This window comes from Rhinopithecus bieti, unplaced genomic scaffold, assembly GCF_001698545.2.
Source record: "Rhinopithecus bieti isolate Rb0 unplaced genomic scaffold, ASM169854v2 scaffold_13375, whole genome shotgun sequence".
In the NCBI taxonomy this organism is placed as follows: Eukaryota; Metazoa; Chordata; class Mammalia; order Primates; family Cercopithecidae; genus Rhinopithecus; species Rhinopithecus bieti.
This window is the reverse complement of record NW_016807628.1, coordinates 1674156-1699645: the sequence shown is the minus strand read 5'-3', so window position 1 is coordinate 1699645 and position 25490 is coordinate 1674156. Positions and strand designations below refer to the sequence as shown.

General features: G+C 45.7%; 1 pseudogene; it reads left to right on the top strand.

Moving 5' to 3' along the window:
- Window positions 1–24325, top strand: part of LOC108536309 (uracil-DNA glycosylase-like) — a 32743-nt pseudogene extending 8418 nt beyond the window's left edge.
- The last annotated feature ends 1165 nt before the right edge of the window (window positions 24326–25490 follow it).

Sequence of the window (25490 nt, the reverse complement as noted above, 5' to 3'; positions counted from 1 at the left end):
CCTCCCTTCCTTCCTTCCTTCCTTCCTCTTTCTTTTCTTTTTTTTTGAAGCAGAGTCTCACTCTGTCACCAAGATGCAGTGCAGTGTTGGGATCTCGGCTCATTGCAACCTCTGCCTCCTGGACTCAAGTGATTCTCCCACCTCAGTCTCCTGAGTAGCTGGGACCACAGACGTATACCATGCCTGGCAAATTTGTGTTTTTCTAGAGACGGGGTTTTGCCATGTCCCCCAGGCCGATCTCAAACTCCTGGGTTCCAGCAATCTGCCTGCCTTGGCCTCCCAAAGTTCAGGGACTACAAGCATGAGCTACAGCGCCTGCTCTGTCCAACTTATTTTTATGTCATACTGATGTAGACCAATTCATCACCAACTGCCTTGCTTAATACTATGCTTTGTGGTCAGTGTATCTGTCTCTCCCATTACTCTGGGTGGCTCTAGAGCCATGTTTCATTCATCTCTGCCTTTCTAGCCTCTACAAAACACTTGACTCAGGGCCCTCAGAACTGCTATAGACTTGTATTGCCGGGGAATTTATGCAATCGCCCAAAGGTGTAAATCAGTTAGCATCTGGAGAAATGCTAGAAATATACTCTGTCTTTGAAAGTCCCACTAGAACGTGCACCATGCATTCCTTTTTGGGTTGCCAGAGGATGCCCACTTCCAACTGAGCTCTTTGTCCCTTTCTCAGACATAAAATATCTATGCCTAGGGCTGAGCTTCTGGGCACAATTAGAGAATTCTGTGAAGGGCAGCATCAGAATACCCCCTCTGGGCCAGACTCCTCTGACAGTGGTGCAGCAGCCAGCCCTGCCCCAGTGATCAGTATCTCCACGAAAGGCTGCTGAATGTCATTGCCCAACCAAATCTCCTTATTTCCTGGGAACGGACCTCTCCTCTCTTGATTTCCTGTTCCCTGACCTCTCTCTAATTTCTTGCTTCTGTTTATGATTCAAAGTTAAATGTTTTCAGCTCCATTTTCCTAAAGCTGTAGATTTCATCCCCCTCTTTCCCCACCCCCAAGTGATCGACTGCTGGTCTCTGAACAGCAGGCTCCTGGAAGGGAGAGAAAGTCCAGCCTAATGAGACCTCCCGCTCCTGCAAGTGGCGGGCAGGCCAGTCTCAGTTCAGCCATTTCCAAATTGCTTCTGAAGAGCTTATACGTATCTGGCTTCCAGAAGCCACAGTGTGCATTTCTTTGATCCATATAGTGTTAACATTTTAGACGCACTCCTAAGGCAAGAGGTCATTGACAGTGGGAAGTGGGGGAACACATCCAGGCCGGGCAGGGCTCAAGGGCTTGGAAGAGCAGAACAAGCATAGGGGGAATAGGCGGAGACTGGAGACAGAGCTCTGGGGACAGGGCTGACTGCATGTTGGCACCTGGAGTAAGCCCAGGCATCCTCAAAACTCCCTCACCTGGAGTAACCTTTTCCCAAAGAACAGATTCTGTTGAGCAAATGGGACCATTTCTGGATCTCAATGTCAAGATCTACCTCTAGTCATTATCTGCCTTCTGGTCAAGAAGAGGCTTTGGCCCAAGACAGGAGGAGTGCTGGGAAAAATATACTTTGGGCAATGTCCACAAGAATTTGGCAAATGTTTTTTAAAATAATGATTCTTCAATAGCAAAGACATGGAATCAACCTAAGTGCCCATCAATAATGGATTGGATAATGAAAATGTGATATATATACACTATGGAAAACTATTTAGCCATAAAAATGAACAAAATCATGTTCTTTGCAGCAACATGGATGCAGCTGGAGGCCATTACACTAAGCAAATTAATGCAGTAACAGAAAACCAAATACCGAATGTTCTCACTTATAAGTGAGAGCTAGACATTGAGTACACATGGACATAAAGATGGCAACAACAGATAGCAGGGCCTATTAGAAAAGGGAGAGGTGGGTGTGTGCTGAAAAACTACTTATTGAGTACTATGTTCACTATGTGGGTTGCAGAATCATTCATACCCCAAACCTCAGTGTCATGCAATATACCCGTGTAACGAACCTGCACATGTACCCCCTGAAGCCAAAATAAAAGCTGAAAAATAAAATAAAATGATTACTCTTTTTTTCAAGCAAACAGTACCAAAACCACCTCCTGATGCCATGTTGTTGATGTTTGGAGACTGTTTGCTGAAGGCAGGTCAACACTATCAGTCAGAAGGGCCTTCTTGGTTTTTTTCTCTATCTGGGGTAATGGACACCACCTGCAAACATCCTCTCCCCAGAGCTGATCTGAGGATCTGGGGTTCAGTGAGGCTGAGGTCCAGGCTACTGTTGTCTTTCCAGTTGTGTTGAACTGGGCTGGGCTTACAACCCTGGGGACTCCCTCAGCTCCACCTTGTCCTTACCTCTTCTCGTCCTCTCCAGCCTCCATCTTGTCTTTGTAAATTCCGAGTCATTCCATTTGATGGGTGCCAGTGCCTGGCATGACACCTCTCTATCAATTTGGAATTCCAGAATATTTCATGCATCTCCTGTTTACCCTGTCTCAGGTGATAATGCAAGAAAATTGAATAGAGTTTTAGAGAAGAGTCCGCCAGTGACTGATGGCTGCTGTTCGGTGAACTAATTAATGAGCACAGAGGAGCCCACCTAGGGAGAAGAGAATGCATGCCAGTGTTGGGCGTGATGACAATATTTTCCAGGGCTCATCTCCTGCACTTGAAATGATGCTTTAAATTTTCTGTAATTCCTGCTGTAAAGAGAAAATATAGGCCAGGCATGGTGGCTCAGGTCTGTAGTCCTAGCACTTTGGGAGGCCAAAGTGGGTGGATCACAAGGTGAGGAGTTCAAGACTAGCCTGGCCAAGATGGTGAAACCCCGTCTCTACTAAAAATACAAAAATTAGCCAGGCACGGTGACAGGCACCTGTAATCCCAGCTACTCAGGAGGCTCGGGCAGGAGAATCACTTGAACTCAGGGGGCGGAGGTTGCAATGAGCCGAGATCGCACCACCGCACTCCAGCCTGGGCGAGAGAGTGAGACTCCATCTCAAAAGAAAAAAAAAAAGAAATATAGTATCATGGGTTAATATAAAATATTAGAGAATGTCAAGATTTAGAGTTTGCGGGGAGCAGAGAGGAATGAGAGGGGATGTCAATCCAGGTGGAAGATCCCAGTGGGTGCGAGAATCATCCATGGCATACAAGCTTCCTGCATTTCTCTGAAAGCTGTTTTCCTTCCTGTTACGGACTGAATTGTGCCCCTCAGTGAACATTTTGAAGCCCTAACCCCCAGTACTGTAGAATGTGACTGTATTTGTAGATAGGGCCTTTAAAGAAGTAATTGAGATAACACAATGGTGGGCTCTAATCCAATCTCACTGATGTCCTTGGAAGAGAAGATTAGGACACAGACCCACACAGAGGAAAGACCCTGTGGGGGCGCAGGGAGCAGATGACCAGCTATAAGCCAAGGAGAGAGGCCTCAGAAGAAACCAACTTTGCCAACACCTTTTTTTTTTTTTTGTAACAGAGTCTCACTCTGTTGCCCAGGCTGGAGTGCAGTGGCTTGATCTTGGCTCACTGCAACCTCCAGCTCCCAGATTCAAGCGATTCTCCTGCCCCAGCATCCCGAGTAGCTAGGATTATAAGCACCTGCCACCAAGCCCGGCAAATTTTTGTATTTTAGTAGAGATAGGATTTCCCCACGTTGGCTAGGCGGGTCTCGAACTCCTGACCCGACACCTTGATCTTGGACTTCCAGCCTCCAGAACTGTGAGGAAGAAATTCTGTGGCTTAAGCCACCTAATCTGTGGTATTTGTTATGGTAGCCTGAACTAATACACCTCCCTTGGACCTAGAACATGTAATCTGCCTGGGCATCTTGTGGTCAAGACAAGTGAACATGACTTTGAAAATAAGCCTGGCTGCGGATGGGATAATTTTAGGGAAAAGGAGGGAGGGTGTCTGGGGGCCAGCATGGAGCTGATGTAGATCCTTGACTTGTGAAACTCTAAAGAATAATTGCTCCCTGTGTGACCTAATCACTAACCAATGTTTCCAGGTGGGGTAGGGAGTTAAGTTTTGTGTTCTCTGCCAGAAAAGCTGAAATCTCTATCTCCTCCTGCTCCTACTATAAGATGGAATTCTCTAATTTCACCGTTAGAACTTTCTGTAGCTTAAGGCCATGTGTACTAAATCTGTAAGACCATCAGAATCATCTCGGGGTATTTTATAGAGTGTCTGCGTCTGGGCTCAGATTCATTGAAACAGAACATCAGAGTTATAGGAAGAGGTTTCCAGATCAGATGGTGATGTGCCCATAGATTTGGAAGGCAGCGGGCTTTGGGTGGCAGTGGTGATGTGGTGGTGCTGGTGGAGGTAGTCACTCTGTGTTGTTTGTTTCCAAGAGCCAGCAATTAGGAGTGGATGGGCGATGAGGGGATCCCTAGATGACCAGGGATGGGGCTCCGGGTTAGGTCTTGCTAGCCGCCTGGTGGGAGACTTAACAGCCATGCTCATCCTCATCTCTGAAGATTCATAAAGTCATGAAGAGCCTTTTGGGTTTTGAGGAAAGTCATGTAATGCTCCTAGGTGCCCGTTTTAGAAATTTTAATGCTCTTAAAGCCCAGACCTCTGGGCCTTGGCTGGTCAGAGACAGCTGTACTGGGTGCTGGGTGCTGGATGCTAGGTGCTGGGTGTGCCATTTCTGCCCAGAGTGCTTCCAGGATATAAGGAATCACAGGGACCCTGCCTACCTCCCCACCTGTGGAGCGGATGCCTGGGTGAGGTCATTGGCAGGTCAATGATGAGGTAGAGGAGATGGTATGTTTATGGCAGTTCACTTTGGTGGAGTTCAGTTGGTTACTTACCTCTCCCTGCCTGTTTCCTCTGCTGTCACCTGGGGACGTGGATAATTCTTTCCTTGTAAAGACCTTGCCATGAGTCCATAAGAAAATGCAGGTGAAACTCTTAGCAGGGTTTCTGGCTCAGAGTAAGCATTTGATGATGATGATGATGATGATGACGACAACGGTAGTATTGGCTGGGCTTTTAAGTGTCCCAGGGGAGACATTCATCATGCTTTGCCACTGGCCTGAACACAAGAACCTTCCAAAATATTGTATTCTCTTCTTGAGTATTTTCACAGCCCAGGAGTAATGTACTCTGTGCTGCCTGTGGTGCACCTCCCACCCCACCCGACCCCATCATCAGGCCAGTTTTGAGGGAGCTGGTCCATGATCCAGTCCCCTTTCTGATTCTTCCCTTAAGAGTCTGGACTCGGGGGACAGAGAGGAAGAATCAAGGCCCACCCTCCCCACGACTCTGATAATGAATAGAACATCTGGCGAGCGGCAGGTGCCTCCTCGGTCAGTCTTATGCCTACTTGATAATAGATGATCTAATCTGTCTCTCTATAGCACTTCCTTCTCTGTGCAGGTGACAGAGATGGAGTGATCCCATCCTTCACCTGGAGGAAACACGGCTTCCCAGGGAACGTGCTCTGTGTTGCAGCAGGCGGGTGGTGGCATCCTGGGAGGTTTACCATGCTTGCTGCTTACAGGCATTGCTGTGTGCAGCTGTATCACGGGCTGGACCACCCGCCAAGGGCAGGACACCTCCAACCAGGCCAGGAGAAATTAAAAGCTTTATCTAGGTTCACAAACAGTCTGGCCACTTCTCAGCCCTGCTATACCCCAGTAGCATTTCTTATAGAAAGCAAAACACTTAGTCTTCCTCCCCCTCTTTTAAAATTGCATGATGTTGAAGTATTTCAGGCATACAAAAAAACTTATAGAGAATATTTCATAAACGTTAACATACCCATCGCTCAGCTTAGGAATGAAAACATTGCAAACACAGTTGAAGCCTTTTCACCATACAATTCCCTTCCTTCTCTCCCTCAGTGGTAACTGCTGTCCTAAATTTTCCCATATATGATTTTAAATTTTATTTCATTTGCATGTGTCCGTGGGCTTTTACACTTTTAGAGAATCAGTGTGGTCACACTGTTGGTTGTCTCTGGCAGCTATTTCTTTCTTTTCTTTTCTTTTTTTTTTTTTTTTTAGACAAGGTTTCACTCTTGTTGCCCAGGCTGGAGTGCAATGGCATGATCTCAGCTCACTGCAACCTCCACCTCCCAGGTCCAGGTTCAAGCAGTTCTCCTGCCTCAGCCTCCTGAGTAGCTGGGATTATAGGCATGCACCACCACGCTCAGCTAATTTTTGTACTTTTAGTAGAGACGGGGTTTCACCATGGTGGCCAGGCTGGTCTCGAACTCCTGACCCCTTGATCTGCCCACCTCGGCCTCCCAAAGTGCTGGGATTACCGGCATGAACCACCGCGCCCGGCTATTTTTTTTTTCAATATTGATTTGATAGTTCTCCATGTTGTTGACAGGAGTTCCGGGGTTCTAGTTTGGTTTAACTTTCAGCCAAACTCTCACAGCATGATGATCTCCCTTTATTTATCCATTTTCCTGTTAACCGATACGTGGTATCTTTCCGAATCTAATAAGTTTAATTTTGTTAGATTTCATGCACTACAGCAATGAATATTCTTCCATGTGACTTTTTATGCAAATGTATGAAAATTCCTGTCCATACAGGTGGGTGATGCTGGGTCATGGGAGTCACATGGTTCAGCTTTTCTGGACATCAGCAAATTGCATTCCTGAATGATTTTTAGCACTTCATAACTGCACCAGAGGGGTAAGAAAGTTCTCACTGCTCCACTACCTCACTAGGATTGACTTGTCAAACTTTAAAAATGTTTGCCAACTGATCTCTTTGGAAATGAGGTACCTCATTATGGTTTATATGACATTTTAAAGTGATTTCATATTGCACACATGAGCACATGCACACATGCACACACAGAGAACGATTAAGCCTTCTGCGCTTGCATTATTCTGTGGAAGGATCCTCTGCATGAAGGAAATTCAGAGCGATAAGATCTGGAAGTGATGTGTTCTGATCGTGATGGAGGAGGAATGCGCTGTTCCATTCAGCTATGACTTGGATTTTATACCCTGCACGTGTGGTCTTGCCACTTTAAATAGGTAGCTTTACTGCTCCAAACCTCAGCTCAGTGAATCTGCAAAATGGAAATAGCAATACATAGCTATCTCAGAGGGTGGCTGGCAGATGAAAAGATGAAGTATGTCCAACATTTAGCACAGATGCCTGGCACACTAAGCACTGGGCAAATGGCGGCTGCAAGTCTTCCCCTTCTTCCCTCTCTCCCTTCTTTCTTTTCTCCTTCCATCCCTCCTTCTCTCCTTCTGTCTTTCCCTCCCTCCCTCTCTCTTTGCCTTCCTTCCTTCCCCCTTCTTCCTTCCCTCCCTCCTTCCCTCCCTCCCTCCCTCCTTCCTTCCTTCCTTCCTTCCTTCCTTCCTTCCTTCCCTCCTTCCCTCCTTCTTTCCCCCTTTCTTCCTTCCTTCTTCCCTGTCTTCTTCTTCCTTCCATCCTTTCCTTCACTTTCTTTCCTCCCTTTCTTTCACTCTAATGTACTGGAGAAGCAGTTGTGTTGCCTTTCAACACAGACAGAAACTCTAATAAGGCCACAGCATTGTATAGAGGGAACATCCTTCGGAGTCCCCTGCTTCAAAGAATAGTAAAGAATGCTTTATAATTAATATATTGTTTGTATGTAAATAGATTCCTCTATGTTGGTATAGGCCACCTCTGTTTCCTAAATAATTTGACCTACTTCCTTGATATTTCATGATTTTTGTTCATTTGCTTAGAAAAGTTTCCTTTTGGAGGGTTCAGAGTCAACGTCAGCCAGCCAACGTCAGAGTTGTAAAATCATGAATTCCCAAGAAGGAGAATTCTAGATCCAGAGTTTGCCAGGTAAATGGCTGCTAGCAGACAGTTCACAGGAGAAAAATCTGTCTAGAAATTACTGGTATGTTTTTGTTTTGTTTTTGAGACAGTGCTGCTCTGTTGCTCAGGCTGGAATGAGCTGGTGCAATCTCGGGTCACTGCAGCCTTGACCTCCCAGGTTCAAGCAATTCTCCTGCCTCAGCCTCCCAAGTAGTGGGGAATACAGGCATGTGTCACCACACATGGCTAATTTTTGTATTTTTAGCAGAGATAGGGTTTCTCATGTTGGCCAGGCTGGTCTCGAACTCCTGACCCCGAGTCATCCGCCCACCTTGGCCGCCCAAAGAGCTGGGATTACAGGCTACTGGCTTGTATTTCCATAACTCCATTCTGGTCTATGCTTGAGACCAGTTGTCACCTGAAGGAGTTATGCCTGGTTCCAGAACTGTGCTAAGTGATGTCTGTATTTCATAAATGTGCTTGAATTCTATGCTTTTCATTGCAAACTGGGATGCCACCATTTACTGTATCTTCCCTCTCTGACCAAGGCAGCAGGCCTTCAGCAGACAAATAATTAACTTTCAGAGTTAAAGTATACAAGAGCACAATTAATTAATTTGATAATTTTTAAATGTATGTTGTACATGAACCCATCTTAGTCTTTAGCCATAACACAAACACACACATGCACACATGTGCACACACAACCATGCACACACACCAACTAATTTGATGAATTTCCACTGGGTGCCCACTCTCCCAAGCTTCCTCAAGTACTGGACAAACAAACCCTTTTCTAGCCTCTCAGAGCTCATGATATAAGCGGGGAGGCAGACGTTAATCAGATCATCTACAAAGAAAAATACAATCTCAAATTGTGCTACATGTCAGGAAGTACCAAGAAAGGGGCACTGAGTGAGCAAAACAGCAGGGACACACTTTGGATGGGATGGTAGCGAAAGCCTCAATGGGGAGTGATTGAGATGGAGAGGGTGAGAAGGGGGCAGCCATGGGAGGGATGAGGGAGAAAGCTTCCAGACAGAGTGAAGGGATGAGCCAAGGCCCTAAGTGAGGAACCACAAACTCATTGGGGTCGCAGATGGAAGGCCCATGTGGCTGGGCCACTGTAAGTGAGAGGAAATGGGGAGATGGGTAGAGTCAGGTCATGAGGGACTGCTGTGATTTGGGGTAATTTCCTGGTGCTCAGTGTTTGTTCCCACTGTTGTTCATCTCTGAATGTTCACATTCTGCCCCCTCCGGGTCTTTGCCTGAGCTGCCCCTAGAAATTACTCACTACAGCAGTCTTCCCCCCATGGCTAAGTGTGGTGCATCCTTCAAAGGTTCTGCTGCCTCCTGTATCCCCTCCACCACCTCTAGGAGAAATGGTCTCTCCTAAGACCTGTAGCATTTAGCTGTCTCGCATCTGGGCTGCTTGCTCTGACTGTTCTCAGTTTCTTTTCAGCTGTGACTCCTACTTGAAGACAAGCATCTTGAGTGTGAGGACCATGTTGAGGACCATGTCCCATTATCTTCATGTTCACTCTTCCCCTTCCCTGTATAGTTCCCAGCCCCAGGAAGTCAGTATGTTTTAAATATCTTCTCCAGATAGAGCAGTCTGTGTAAACGCCTGAGGCAGGAGAGAGAGAGATCATAGAGCATTTGAACAACTAGAAGAAACATACAAGGGCACGGAGGAGAAGATCAGATTGTGGAGGCCGTGCAGACCATGAAAATTATGTAGTTTTTTTCTGAAGCATCAGGAAGACACTGGAAGGTTTTAAATGGCAAACTGCAATTTATTAAGTTATTAATAACTGGAACTGGCTTCTTAGTGATACTTGACTCTCAATTGGTCCATGCTTGAGCTCACCAAAGGGATAAATCTCTAACAGTGGAACTTATAGTTCTGATAGTGAAGTTATTTCAAAGGTGGGTAGTCCAAGAGTACCCCTGGAAACACATCATGAATGTAGTTAAGGCCAGCCTTGCCTCAACCCAAGGATAATTATCAGAGGTGCAGGAATATGGCTAATTCTTCAATTGCCTTTTCAAAAATAGTGTTCTTTTTGGTGAATTGGGTGAAATAAATATCTCTCTTGGCCTCATTGTTATGGATGTCACCTTTCTGGCTTGAGCACCAGTTTGCTTTACATTGCCATCAACGTTTTCTGCAAACTGTTTTGAGTCAGGAGAAATTAACCTTCAATGATCTGAGCTCATGAAGTTTACAAATAGCACTGCCTGGCAAATTAAAGTGTTTGCACAGGATATGAGTACAGTTTACAGTGCCCCAAGAAACTGCTTGATGACTCTGACAATAGCCCCTGGAAAGTCAATGGAGGCGTAACAATAAAAATTAAACAAAAAAGTAACCTTCTCTGATCATCAGTGGTGACATGCCATCTTCTGGTTTATGTGTGCCCTGTCATTTAATACTCCAACAATGTAGTGAGGAGATTGGTTATTCTTACTTTTCTAATGAAGCAACTGAGGTTCAGAGAGGGTTACAAAACTAGGAAGTGGCCACACAGGAGCTAGAACACCACCAGCCAACGGCCAATCTTTTCTATGATACTTTCCATGTCTCTTGGGGGCCTCTTCAGCCTTGGAAAGTCCTCTTTTGGTAGAGTGGAGCCACCAACAGGAATCTCCTGGTGCATTAGTTTCCTAAAGCTACAGTAACAAATTTCTACACACTTGGTTGCTTAAAATAATGAAAATGTATTCTCTTATAGTTCTGGAGGCCAGAGGCCTCGAGTCAGTTTTACTAGACTAAAATTAAGGTATCAGCAGGACCATAGTCCCTCTAGAGGCTCTAGGAGAATCTGGTGGCTGCTGGCAAGGCTTGGCTTGTGGCTGCATCACTCTAAGCTCTCTCTTCTTCTTTTGTCTGTGTCATATCTCCCTCCATATTTCTCTTATAAGGACAGTTGTGATTGCATTTAAGACTCACCCAAATAACCCAGCATAAACTCCCTAATGCAGTAAAATCTATGAATACCCCTTTTTCCAAATAAGGTAATATTTACAGGTTACAGGATTAGGAACAGATACTTCTGGGAATCATTATCCAGGCTGTAATGCCTGGTTCTATGCCCAAATTGGCTCCCCTCATCCACAAGCTCCATGAGTAGCCAGAATCTGTAGCAGGGAACATTCTCTGTCCCTCAGCTTCCCTCTGGGCCAACCAGAGCATAACTAGGCTGAGGTCTGGGTAAGCATTTCTCCCCAATATGACATAATGTTTGTCTGAAGGTAATTCTGCCTCTAAATTATTTGCAAATGCTCCTCACATTTCCCCCTCTCTTTTTAGGATTCAGAGCCAATTTGTAATAAGCAAGAGCAGTTTGACCCAGATTAAAAGATACAATTAGTCTGTCTGCTTGGAAAACCTAAAAAAGTACCACTTAACAACAAGTTATTGTGTTTTTGACAAAGGGAGATGTCCTGGCAGAACAATAAAGCCCCCACCACTGATAAGAGCCTTGTAATTTACTCAAAACACTCAAGTGGGAAGAGACAGCAGCCCCTCAGAACCTGAGATCACAGCCCGTCCTGCTCTTGTTGGAAGTGGCCCCCAGAAGAAAAGGTGGATTCCATTACTGCCCAGAAGAGAAGAGATTGCCAAGTGAGGGCTGGGGAGCCCACTCCTCCACCTTTCCCTTGGAGCTGCTAAAGGTTACTTTCCTGGAAATGGGAGCTCTGTGGGACCAAGTAGGTGAGGCCACCCTGTCCTGACCAGCCAAGGATGGGGCCATCTTGGATCATGAGGGTCAGCTAGTCAGTTGTCAGGTCATGTCTGTCCCACTGGGGACACGGGCAAACTCTAGGGGCTGGGAAATGATGGGCCTCTCTCTTTCTTGGCCTCATCTTCCTTTCATTGGCCCTGACCTTAGCCTCAGCCCTAGAGGTGCGGAGCCCCGGGAGCCGCACACAGCAGCTGTATATTGGGTCCTCACTCTGGGCCAGCATTGATGGGAGTTCCTTATGTGGATCACCCCGTTTAAGTCTTACAGCCAGTGTGGGGCAGGAACTCTTGTACTCATTTTATAGATTAAGAAAGGGGACTATTATGGGTTGAACCGTGTCCCCCTCAAATTTATGTGTTGACATCCTAAGCCCCCAGTATCTCAGAATGTGACCTTATCTGGAGGCAGAGTCTTTACAGAGCTAATGAAATTGAAGTGGGGTCATTAGGGTGGACTGTAATCCAATAAGACTGGAGTTCTGATGAAGAGGGGAAATGTGGAAGCAGACACACACCCTGGGAGAACACCATGTGATGATGAAGGCAGGAGACAGGGTGATGCTTCCCCAAGCCAAGGGATGCCAAAGATGTCAAGCCAGCCCTGGGAAGCTGAAGCAGGGACTGGGAGCAGATCCTCCCTCTCAGCCCTCAGAAGGAACCAACACTGTCAACACCAGTCTTGGACTTCTTGCCTCTGGAACTGTGAGGCAAAAAACTTCTATTATTTAAGCCACTCAAAGTTTGCAGTCTTTTGTTCTGGAATCTCTAGGAAACTGGTGCATGGGGCTAAGAAGGTAACTTCCTGGACATGGACAACTGGCTGACCTACAGTTGTTCCCAATACTTTTTTCACTTGTTGTCTTCCACTATGAAGACTGGAGAAACAAAATATCTGTTTTTCCTGTTTCTTTTGATCTGGCCAATGAGATCTAAGCCTGCTGGAAGTTTCTGGGAAAGGTTTTGCTCTCATGATAAAAAGAGACAGACAAGACATGTCCCATGTTAGGCCTTTGCCCCGCCCTAAACCCCTCTTCGGTGCTCATCTGCTGACAGATGCAATGCCTCACGCTACTGAGGCCAGCTTGCAAAATGAAAAGGCCCAAAGAGTTTCAGAGTTGGTGGCCCTTTGGTGGTTGAGCCACTAAAGCTGAACTTCTTGTAGGTATGAAAAATAAACCCTGATTTTTTTTGTCACTGCAGTCCTATTTTAATACTACGTATTGCCCAGCACATTCCCAGTTGTTCTAACATCCCATGCCAGCCAGCCTGTGAGTGACAGGGTTCTGGTTAGACTTAGTTCTGTCTCACTTCAGTGCCCACTGCACAGTGCTGACTGTGGACAGAGCTTGTAGTTTGTTCTCACACTGTTATTAGTTCATTCTCACACTGTATTAGTTCTCACACTGTATTAGTTCATTCTCACACTGCTATAAAGAAATACCTGAGACTGGGTAATTTATAAACAAAGGAGCTTTAATGGACTTACAGTTCCGCATGGCTGGGGAGGCCTCTTATACAAGTTTATAACTTGTACATGATTATAAGTTATACAAGGAAACTTATAATCATGGCAGAAAGGGAAGCAATCACCTTCACAAGGCAGCAAGACAGAGAAGAGTGAGCAAAGGAGGAGTTTTCCGTACACTTACAAAACCATCGGATCTCGTGAGAACTCACTATCATGAGAACAGCATGGGGGAAACTGCCCCCATGATCCAAACACCTCCCTCCCTCAACACGTGGGGATTACAATTCCAGATGAGGTTTAGGTGGGGACACAAAGCCAAACCATATGAGAGCCAGGCCACACTTCCTAGAGCCAAGTGGCTTCTTCATCTCTGTCACTCTGAGGCACCTAGGGAAGAGACAAGGGCTGTAGCAGCTGCCCAACCCTGTAAACACAGAAGAGGAGACAGAAACCACGAGAATAGAGTGCACAGGCCAGAACATTGTCAAGAAGGCTGCAAGATGCCTCACAGAGCCCCATTCATTCTCATCCAGCTTGGCTGTCAGGCTCAGGAGTGAGTGGCCTTGATTTTTAGCTCTTTGGGGACTGTGCTGGGAGGGTACCAGAGCTTTCTGGTGGAGAGACGTTCCAGGGCAGGGCAGCCCAGAGGGAGTGTCTGTGCAGTAGGGGCTGGACTCAGTCTGGGCTTTACTTTTTCCTTGCCTCTGCCTCCTCAAGTCCCAATACCCCTTCTGCTTCTATGTCTTCTATATTCCTCCACAGTGCCAAGCACAAAGTCTTCCATAGAGCAGTAAGTACTCAGTAAATGATTGCATAAAACTTATAAAAACGGGGAGCCTGCCTGACTCATGATGACTCTGACTCTGCTCTTCCTAGAACAGATACTGTTCTTTTTGGACCAAATTTTGGCTGGGCTAGTGAACTGGATTTTACCCAGAGACCACAGTTATTGATTGGTTCAAGAAAAGACATGTGACTTCAATTGAGCCAATAGGAAGTCTTCCCTGGGATTTAAGAAATTTGAGCTGAGAAGGATGCATGCCTTTCTCTGATCATGAGGCTCTAAGAATATAAGGCCATAGCTACTAGAGTTCATGCCCTCTGGAGTATAAAGAAAGATCACGGGCAGTATGATGTGTTCCACTCTCACTCACCTGCAAGCCATTCCCCAAACACAACTGGACTAGAATGATAACAGTGATCATAATACTCATTGTTATTTACCCGGCATTTAGGGTCAGTCTGTGCTCAAGATGCTCTCATTCTGGAGCTTAAAGCTGAGCTCTCCCTTCTCTGATCTCTCAGGACACCAGAGATTTGCCCTTCTTTTATGGCAATTACCACAACCTGTGCTGCATTGTTCATTCACAATCATTTACTGGTACTTACCACATGGAAGCTACTGTACTTGGCACTGGAGAGGAATATGGAAGTCTATAACATGGTTTCATATTAGATTAGGGCAAGGGCATGGATGACTGCTGTTAGTCAGACAAGCTTATGCTGAAACAGTCTGGAACAAACAACCTGAAATTCTTAGGTGATTTTTGCACCCATTGGGAAGGGCTGAGGACTCTGCTTCCCAGGGCCTGTATTCCAGGACCCTTGCTAAAGAAGCAGCAGTGTGTGGCAGCAGGAAAAGAGAGCATGGCACACTGAGGCTTGAATCTTCTGCCTGGAAATGACTAATCACTCATGCTCACATTTCATTGGCTAAAACAAGTCACATGGCCATGCCTGAGCTCAATAGGTGAGGTAAGAACAATTCTTCCAAAGGAGAGACACCAAATCTTTGTGAGCAGAATACTGTCTACTACACTTTCTTCTCTTGGCAGCTGGGCAGCATCTTATTACCGTAACCTTCCCAGTGGCCACCCTCGCACTTTGCACCTAATGAGTACTATGTTAGTTTGTTCTTGCATTGCTATAAAGGAACACCTGAGGCTGGGTAATTTATAAAGAAAAGTGGTTTATTTGGGCTCACAGTTCTGCAATCTGTACAGGAAGCATGGTGCTGGCATCTGCTTCTGGTGAGGCCTCAGAACGCTTCCAATTATGGTGAAAGGCAAAGGGAGAGCCAGAGTATCACAGGGTGAGAGGAGAAGCCAGAGAGGGATGGGGAGGTGCCACACTCTTTTAAACAACCAGATCTTGTGTGAACTCAGAGCCAGAACTCACTCATTATCTGAGGACAGCACCCAAATTCATGAGGGGTTTGTCCCCATGACCCAAACACTTAGCGTGAGACCAACCTCCAACACTGGGGATTACATTTGAACATGAGATCTGGAGAGGACAAAACATCCAAGCCGCATCCACAACTCAAGGATTATATGCCCTCTTTCCTTTGTACCACTTATCACAATTGTAAGTAACACTCAGGCCACTGTATGTTTAATGTCTGTCTCACCCACTGCACTATAAATGGCCTCAGGGAAGGTCAATGTCTGTCTGCTGTTAAAGTAATTTAACTATACTTAAATAAAGTATGGCTTAATTGTTGTAACCCAGCATTTAATATCTGATGCATACTAATACCAGTGAATGCTTGTTCACAAATATATGAATGAATAGAGAAAGAACCCATGAGGGCATTGACACCTGCTTCATTCATTTGCTATTCCAGCTGTGGCATATGCCAGGTCCTGTTTCAGGTCCAGAGATGGAGAAGTGATTTGCACCCCACTGTCCCATCCTCCTGGAGCTGGTGGCTTGCTCAGGATCAAATCCAGCCTGCATCTCATGTAACCAAATGAAATTGTCAATAATGAGCTGCTTTTGACCAATAAAAATGGCAATTTCATATGGTTCATCCCAATCCAAAACATATGAAAGCTCTGTTTGAAGCCGGGAGCCCACCTATTATTCAGCGTTTCCCTATCTTCACAGCGTCTTTCTAGCCCCCAGTGCACATTCATAGAATTCTAGAATATAAAAATCTCTGGATAGAATATCCTCCAAGTCCTAAAATTCTATATCCCTGAATCAAGCTGTCATGCAGGACTCTCAGGCACTATAATACGTGGACTAGAACATCTGAGGGCAAGTCCCCTTCCCCCAAAGCTGACCTTGGCACCTGATGCATCTGGGAACCCCAAAGCGGGGGTCCCAGGCCCCAGGCCCTGCACACGCTGCCGCGTGCAGTGTCTTCTACCGGGCGTGTGCCCGTGGCATTGATCCCTCTGCTAACTAGATGAGAAATTGCAGCAGGCTTTCCTTGCATGGCTTTTCCATGCATCTCTGTCAAAGCTGGTTTACATTCTGGGATTGAACTAATTTGTTTCCGTTTGCTCCTGGCTGCAGGCTTCAGGCAGCTCAGCTTTGTTGTCCTGGGTTTGCAACTTGCCAACCTCCCTCCTCTTGCCTTTCCCCTCCCCAGCTAACCACATCTGAGGGCAAAAAGGATTAGCAAGCTCAGTGTGATGTGATTCTGGCACTTGTAGCCTGGATTCTTCTGCTACCGCAGAGAGCTGGGGGTGGGGAGAGTGATGACTTAGTTGCCGCATGGAAGAAAGAGGTGGGGAGAATGAACCTTCAGTGCCCACTTGGGTGCTGCACAGCTGAGAACATCCCCACTCTGACAGCTAGCAAATACAAATGACCACAGCGATGATGCTGATTGCAGTTAATGTTTTCTGAGAATTAGGCGCTAGCCCCATGCTAATTCCTTTTCATGCATTTCAGACTGTTCTTTCCATAATCTCTCTCAATGACAAGAACTGTTATTTTGTCCATTTTGCAGATGAAGAAACCAGAACCCAAAAGGGGAAATAATTCATCCAAGATCACTCACTAGGATTCAAGCTTTAATACCTGATGTGTCTGAATCAAGAATTCATATCCTTACAACTGCTCCATATCCCCCTACTCCCCAAATCTTGATGCTTACAGGTATCTACTGAACAATAAACATCTTCCCTGAGCCTGAAAATGGTGGAGATGACATGTGGATTTGTGGAAATTGAAGCGGAGACACCCCTTTGAGGGAATAAGAGACGGCATTTGAGGCACTTGCATTCCTCCAGCTGTCCCCTCTATGGTATGTTTTAAATTTAAAGTGGCAAATGAGGAAGATGCTTCCTCAGGGGTTCCCCAAAGGCCTGGATATTGGCCGACAAGAGGGCCAATTTTCTCACTGACATTCTTCTTCTTAATAGAATAAGTCATTTCAGCTATAAAAATATTTATTTTTAACCCCACATGGGACTGTCTACAAACTATTTTCATTTTGAGTATAAAACAGTCAAACCTGTAACTATTTGCTTTTTTTCAGAGTTGGTCTGCAAAACATCTGCTAATTATTTTCCAAAGCTGAATCTATGCAAACTCTACAACCCAACAATTCCACTCCTGGTGTTACCAGTGGAGGGTCTTGACTACCTGTCATCCAAATTCTTGGTGTTTTGAACAAAAAATTGGACAAAACGCACAAAGAAAGCAATGACGCAATGAAAGTACAGATATCTGTAAACAAAAATTCACTCCACAGAGTGGGAGCTGGCTTGAGCAAGTGGCTCAAGATCGTTAGTTACAGAATTTTCTGGAGTTTACCCTCCAGAGGTTTCCCGTTGGTTACTTGGTTACACTCTGTGTAAAAGAAGATTTGGCCTGCAGCCATTCTGATTGGTTACAGAAGGTCACAGAAGGTAACCAATCAGAGGGTGAAGTGAAGCAAAGTTATACATTAAGACTTGGCCCCATGACCAGTCTGATTGGTTGAGGGAGGGGAACAATTATAGGTACTTTTCAGTTTTCATCTGCAAGACAGTGCAAAGGGAATAGCCTCTGATCCTTTTGTTACTTGGGTATAGAAAGCTGGGGTTTTCCTTTGGATTCAGTTCTAGGAAGTCAGCACAAATCAGCATTAGGTTCCCTGTCTCCAGACTCTATTCTGCCTCAATGGGTAAATACCAGATAGAAATGAGCATGTGTTCAACTAAGAGAGACCTTCAGAGCGGTGCTTACAGCCCCAAATCAGAAACAATGCAAAGGCCCTGGGCGGGGAAGTAAATGATGGTAGAGTCACATGGTGGACTACTGGGCTGCAATGAGAAGGAACAATCTTCAGACCAATCTAGGGACATGGAAGGATCTCACACCCACGATGTTGACTGAGCAGAAAGAGTAGGACAAAGATATGTGCATCCTGTATGATTTGATGCTTGTGATGTTTAAAAACAGGCTAACTCTAACCCTAACCCTCTGCTCACTAATGCTTTTTGTTTGTTTGTTTGTTTGTTTGAGACAGGGTTTTGCTCTGTTGCCCAGGCTGGAGTGCCATGGTGCAATCTTGGCTCGCTACGACTTCTGCCTCCCAAGCTCAGGTGATCCTCCCACCTCAGCTTCCCAAGTAGCTAGGACTACAGGGGTGCACCACCGTGTCCAGCTAATTTTTTTGTTTTTAGTAGCGATAGAGTTTGCTCCTGTTGCCCAGGCTACTAATGTGTTTTTAATTATCTTTCTTTTCCCTGCCTTGCCTCCCCATCCCTCTTCCTCACCTGTGCTTCCTGGAATGACCTCCCAGGTAATGTCCCTGCACCAGCTCTTGTCTCAGAGTCTGCTTGTGGGGCCTCGGGAACTGAGACAGTGCACAATTTATGTCTTTGGTATGTCAGTGATTCATCATTGGTGGCTCCATCTAGCACCTCCATGCGCCTGGGGACTTTGTCTTGTTCACTGATGTGTCCCAAGTGCCTGGAACAGTGCCAGGCAGATTATTGACACTCAATAAGTACTCCTTAGATGTTGAAGAAAATATGCAGACATAGCCAGGAGGCCAAGATCTAGAAAGCATCAAGCTGCCCAGAGGCTGTTTCACTCAAACAAAAGGGAACAGGGTCATGTTGATGGAGGCCTGTGAGGTGTGTGTGAGTGTGTATGTGTATGTATATACACACATATATATATTCTGATCTCGCAGTGGCTCTTACAATAGTTATTGTCTTAACAACACAGATAGGGTAACTGCTTAGTTCTTCGCTATGTTGAAGCTTAGTAAAGACAGAGCATGTCTGTCTGATTTCTGCTGTAGTTCCAGGGCTTAGCACCTAGTCAGGCCATAGTAGGGGCTCAACAGATATTTGCTAAGTAAATAAATGAGTGAGTTCAAACATCTTGCCCAAAGTCACGGCTGGGAAGTGTTGGAGCTTAGATTTGCACCCAGTTTAGTTTGAGTTCAAAGCCCAAGTTCTCTGGCTCTTCCAGGCTGCTGCTCCAGTGTGGATACACACAGACTCTTTAACTGCTGTCCTTGTCTCCACTGACTTGCTCACGAGCTATTCAGATGAAAAGCCCTATTATTTAAAAATACAAAAGAAAAATCTTCAATGACTGGGTTTTATAAAGAAAATTTTGTAAAGTTATATGTATATATCTATAAAATGTATATATGTTATATAAGGTTTTATAAAGAAAGTGTTATAAAGACAACTTCTTCTTGTACGGTGGGCCCAACCAGAATGTGGCCAAAGGGTGGACCCCATGACTCTCTTGCCCTTGGTCTTTAAACTCCTGATGGGTATCAGTGAAACTCATCAAACCCTTGACCTGGATCAACAGACAAAGAAAACGGTGCCTAGCTAGGTGATCTGCAGTCCAGCTTTGCATTCTGGTTTAAATCCACAGATTTAAACAAATGGGACTTAAGAAGGATGGGCAGGCTGGGCACAGTGGCTCATACCTGTAATCTCGCACTTTGGGAGGCCAAGGCAAGCAGATCGCCTGAGGTCAGGAGTTCCAGACCAGCCTGGCCAACATGGTAAAACCCCATCTCTACTAAAAATATAAAAAAATTAGCCAGGCATGGTGGCGGGTGCCTGTAATCCCAGCTACTTGGGAAGCTGAGGCAGGAGAATTGCTTGAACCCAGGAGGTGGACACTGCAGTGAGCTGAGATCATGCCACTGCACTCCAGCCTGGGTGGGTGACCAAGCTAAAGAAAAAAGAAAGAAGGATGGACAGAGGGCAGTGATGGGGATCTCACTGGCCAGAGACATCTCTCTAGTGCTCTATACTCACTTCACTCTGTTCCAAACTCCCTCAATTGTTCAAAGAGTTGGGCAATAACAGATTTGAGTGGGCACTGGCCACCCATGGCTTGTCCTCTCCAGAGTCAGTAAATGCACCTGACACAATTGGCTGTGACCTACGAGTGTGGCGTTATATAGGTAGGAAAAAATGTTTTTCCTAGGGCTGTGAGCAGAGCCAGCTCATGCTAGGGGACTAAGCTGAGTGTAGCAGAATGTTGGACAACATCTTCAAATTATGTTTTTGTGTTCAGATATGGTTTTCTAGGTTCATACGGTCAGAATAACATCCCTGGGCGTGAGAGACCTCATGGTGGCAATGAGAAGTGTTTTGAGGGAACGTGAGATTGGAAATGGGGAAGACAGTTAAAAATTAAGTGACAAAACAAAAGTGCCTAAGAGAAGGGAGCAAGATGTTAAGCAGACATGTTGGGAAATGAAGGAAGTATGAGTGGGAGGGCAGATCTGCTAGAGAGAATCCCGTGAGCAAGTGAGGAGATGGCCTAAGCCCATGGGGAAGCAGGGGAGGGGTCCTGAGAACCCCTCAGCTATTGCATATTCTCAGTCTTTGCCTACCAGGTGATGTTCCCTCCTCTCGGGTGAACGCTGCGTGCTGGAATGCCCTCTCTGGCCTGATTTTTTGCAAAGGCCCCTGTCCTGAGATGGGCTCTCTTTACATCCTGATTCCCATCAGAGCTCCCCGTCCCCTCTGTATCTTGCTTGCTGTGTCACTCAGGGTCTGCTGAGGGTGACACTTATACCATGGGGGGGGGGTCCAGGGAACTCCAAATCAGCCAAGAAACCAGAATAGGCATGGATCAGCCAGCTACTTTCCTGTGCTGTCTGGTCTAGCTGAATTCAAGTACATCTGAGGAAGAGAATTGGAATCTTGGAAGGGAACACCCCATGCTTCTCCCGTCTCCCACTGGTCAGGGATGTACCAGTGCACTCCACTCCCAATCCTATACAGACACACAAGGGACTCTATCCCCCAAGCCCACATGGCATCTTGTATATGCACACATGCTCACGTATTGCACTAGCATCTTCAGCTCCACCCTGCTTTCTGTGCTGGGAGGCTCAGCTGTGGCAACTACATCCACAGGTACCTCTGCCTTCTGGCTTCCAGGTTGGTTTGGACAATTAGAAACTGGAAGGACTCAGATGGTTCCTAAAATTCTCCAAATCAGCAGAAGTAGGGTGCCTGGAGTCAGAAGTGATTCTAAAAATCAGAGTACTCTTGAAGGACACAGACATTCCATAGTCTGACCCACTCTTAGCTAGATTATAAGAAGCAGAGGGACTCTACTGCCCTACTGATATCTGTACTGAAATTTTAAGCACCCATTAATCTGTCTATATAGTAAAAGTGGCCAAGACATACTCAGGATACTTCCTTTTTAGGTTTATGTCTATTCATCAGAAACCAAGAAAAGATGTATTATATCGGGGGTAGATATACAGGGAATGGCTACATTATTTATGGAAAGTGTGTGGGAGGTTGGTAATTACCTGGTTGCCTCCTTTTACTACTTCCCTAAGTCACTAGACCGTGGACTTCCTCCAGCTGGGACAAGCCATTGTCTGTCCCTGCACAGAGCTGTTGACCAGCAGTCATGTGCTCATGAGTAACACCGCTTTCGGCAACAGCTCATTCCTATCACTCCAGCCAATAACTAGGATAATGGAGGACACAAAGAGTTATAATGCTTTGGAATATAATAAGAAAACATTTCTATGGAGAGAGGCTTGCCTGTTATCCTTATGCTGATAATTGATTCTCCCCTGGCCCTTACATTTACATGAATACTTCATATTTATGGCTATAGTTGTCCAGTCATTTACTGCATTGTCTCACCCAGAAGCCACTGGAGCACTGGAAGCAACTACACAGAAAAAGAGAAAGTAGCTTTTGTTGAGCTCTACTCTGTGACAAGATTAAAGTTCGGACAATTAGGTTTTTTTTTAAATCTTCATAATGACCCATTCGTGGAATAGGCCTTGGCAGAATTTCCGTCTGACAGCAGAGAAACTGAGGTTCAGAGAGGTTATGCAACTCATCTAAGGTCCCCCAAGTTAGGCCAGCGTTGGAATTCACCAAGGCCCCTGGAAATCTCTGCTGCTGTCAGACATTGGTGCCAGTGGCTGATGACAACAGCAGGAATTGATACAAATGTTTAGTGAAAGAAATGAGGACAGTTTGTCCTGTGATGTAGAAAAATAGTTTTCTCCAACCCCAATTGAAAACTTTGTCAACAGCTTAGTAAAATGTGGCTGATGTTTGACTCCTGTCTCAGGGTTTTCCAGAGAAATGAAACCAGTACAGGAACTGGCTCACATGATTACAGAGGCTGGGAAGTCCCACAACCTGCCACCTGTGCCACTGGCAAGCTGGAGAAGCAGGACATTTCGTGGTACAGTTTGTCCAAGTCTGCAGGCTTCAGAAACAAGGGTGGGAGTGGGGAGGGGCTGACAGTGTCAGTTCCCATCTGAGTGGGACCCGGAACCGGAAGTGCTGAACTCTGAGGCAGGAGAAGTTGGGTGTCCGAGCTTAAGCAGAGAGCAAACTCACCTTTCCTCTGCCTTTTTGTTCTCTCTGGGCCCTTGGTGAATTGGGTGATGCCCACCTGCATTGGTGAAGGCCATCTGCTTTACTCTGTCCACCAACCCAGATGTGGATCTCTTCCAGAAACACCCACACAGACTTTAAGGGATGCCCAGAAATAACGTTTCATCAGCTATGTGGGCATCCCTTAGCCCAGTCAAGTTGACATAAAATTAACCATCACAACCCCCAAATCACAGTGAAATAATGTGAGACCCAGATAAAAATATGCAGCTAATTTTTAAAAATTTGAATTGCTGACTTCTGCAGCCAGTGGAAGCCTCGTAGGTCCTCAGGCTGTGTATTCGCTTCCTCCTCAGCTCTGGGATGAACAGCCAGAAGACACTCTACTGCTTCCTCTGTCCCAATCTGGCTGGGAAGTCTCTTTCCCACTGTCCCAAGCCAGCTGACCTGGGGACTGGTGTGGCAGCTGTAGCTTAGGAGAACTGAGATGCAGAAGCCCACCCCATCAAGAAAGCCAGGGCCAGGAAGGATAAGCCCAGCATGCTGTCCTCCTCACTGCTGAGCACTGAGCACTTGGTTCACATCTAAAGGGGAAGGTCAGGGCTCTTCCCAGACTCATGGCCCAACACAGACTCATGGTCCACAACTACCCATGTGTTTTGGTGAGAGTTGGAAGAAGTACCTCAGTGCAGTTCAGGAAAAAGTATTTTATAAAGCTAATGGGATTTGTGCAGAATAAAGCAGACATTACATTGTTTATTCACCCCCACACCAAGTTTTCAGAACCTAGACCCATATGTGTGACATAAGAGATATGAAGGCTCTCATTGCCAGACAGGATCCATATCATGGACCTAGTCAAGCTCACAGGCTCTGCTTTCATGTGCAAAGACCTGTTCTACCTCCGCCCAGTTCAGAAAATGTTTAAAAATTGTTGAATGCAGACATAGATGGTTTTGTTCACCCTCAGCATGGAGATTTATCTGGGTGGGCCAAACAAGGGGTTCTTCTACTCAATGTGGTCTCACTATTCTGGCCCATCAAGCCAGTTCTTATAAGGAGAGAGGCTGGGAGCAACTCACTGACATAGTTGTGTCCTGGCTAAATCAGAACTCAGACCGGCTTGTCTTCTTGCTCTGGGGCTCTTATGCTCAGAAGAAAGGCAGTGCCATGGATAGGAAATAGCACCACATTCTGCAGCTGGCTCAACCCTCCCTGTTGTCTGCGTATAGAGGTTCTTTGGATGTAGACACTTTTCTTTCTTTCTTTCTTTCTTTCTTTCTTTCTTTCTTTCTTTCTTCTTTCTTTCTTTCTTCTTTCTTTCTTTTCTCTTTCTTCTTTCTTTCTTCTTTCTTTCTTACTTTTGGGAGATGGAGTCCTGCTGCTTTCACCAGGCTGGAGTGCAGTGGCATGATCTTGGCTCACTGCAACCTCCACCTCCTGGGTTCAAGTGATTCTCCTGCCTCAGCCTCCCGAGTAGCTGGGCAGGAGCTACAGGTGCGCACCACCATGCCCAGATAAGTTTTTTACATTTTTAGTAGAGACCGGGTTTCACCATGATGACCAAGCTGGTTTTGAACTCCTGACCTCAAGTGATCTGCCCACGTTCGCCTCCCAAAATGCTAGGATTACAGGTGTGAGCCACCATGCCCGACTGGATGTAGACATTTTTCTAAAACCAATGAGCTGCTACAAAAGTCTGGCAAGAAATCCATTGACTGGAAGGAGCTGTGATCCTCAACTTAAGGGGTGGTCTTTCTCCATTGGTGGTTTTTGAGAAACTGCTGTTGAAGTATTTGCCAGTTATGAAGGCAAATGGAAAATTTCCGCAGTAATTCTTAAGTACTCCACATAAGGGAGCAAAGCTAGCATAAAGCAGCCTTGAACCAGGATGCCCAGAAATGGGAGCTTTATCCAGCCAGACACAGCAAAGACAACTCTTTGGCCAAATGTCTTTCTCTGCAACAAGGCTTTGGCCTAAAATATGCAAGCTTCTCAGAAGACAGATGAGGTCAAATACTCACTCGGCTTTCCTCACCTCCCTTACCTTTATGGTTAATGTTGGAGAGGTGCACTTTTTTGGTGCAGTTGTAGTTTGGTGCCTGCTGTTCCTTTGTTTTGCCTGGTAGGTTAGACTTTCAGTAATAAGGTGTTGGGGTGCTTTTGCTGAGAAAGGGCTCCCCTGGGCCCAGCCCAGCAGGCATTCCAGTTGCAACCAGATACACCGTCCCCTTGATCTTTCAAGGATCCCCGAGGCTTCTCCTTGAAGGAAGCAGGAGAGTGATTTGCAAGTTTCTAGGACTCTGGCCCAGAAATTAGGGATCAATTTTCTGATTGTAGTAGAGGTGAAAGTTCCTAAGGAATAGTCCTGAGTGTGAGCCTTAAGAGATAGGGGATGAGAGAAGTGGGCTGGGTGTTGTTCATCCTGTTATTCTTTGAGTGTTTCATGGAATCTGAACAAGGACAAGGAAAAAAGGGATTTTTTTTTTTTTTTAATGGAGGAAGGATGATTTTCTCCTAGGGTCATTCTAAGTTGGGGTTTTTAAGGCAGCACAGACTGCCAAATGCTGTTTTTTTTGTGGACTGAAATCACTTTGGGATATTTTCTCCCACACTGGGACGTTTTAGTTTTAAAACAATGCTTATGCAGATAATGCATTTTTTCTTAATGCTTTTTTTAAGAGACAGTCTTCATTGGGTTTGCGCCCTCCCACCCTTGATCTTGTTAGAGTGTCGTTTTTGCTGTTCTCCAGGTAAAAGCGTTAACCCTGCACAAGTTTGGTGATAAAAAATTGTTGAAGTTTCAAAAAAATTTTTTGATAGTGCTGTCCCTCTGCTCAAAGCCATCAATAGCTTTTTATGACATGTGTTAATTTCCTATCGCTGCTGTCACAAATGA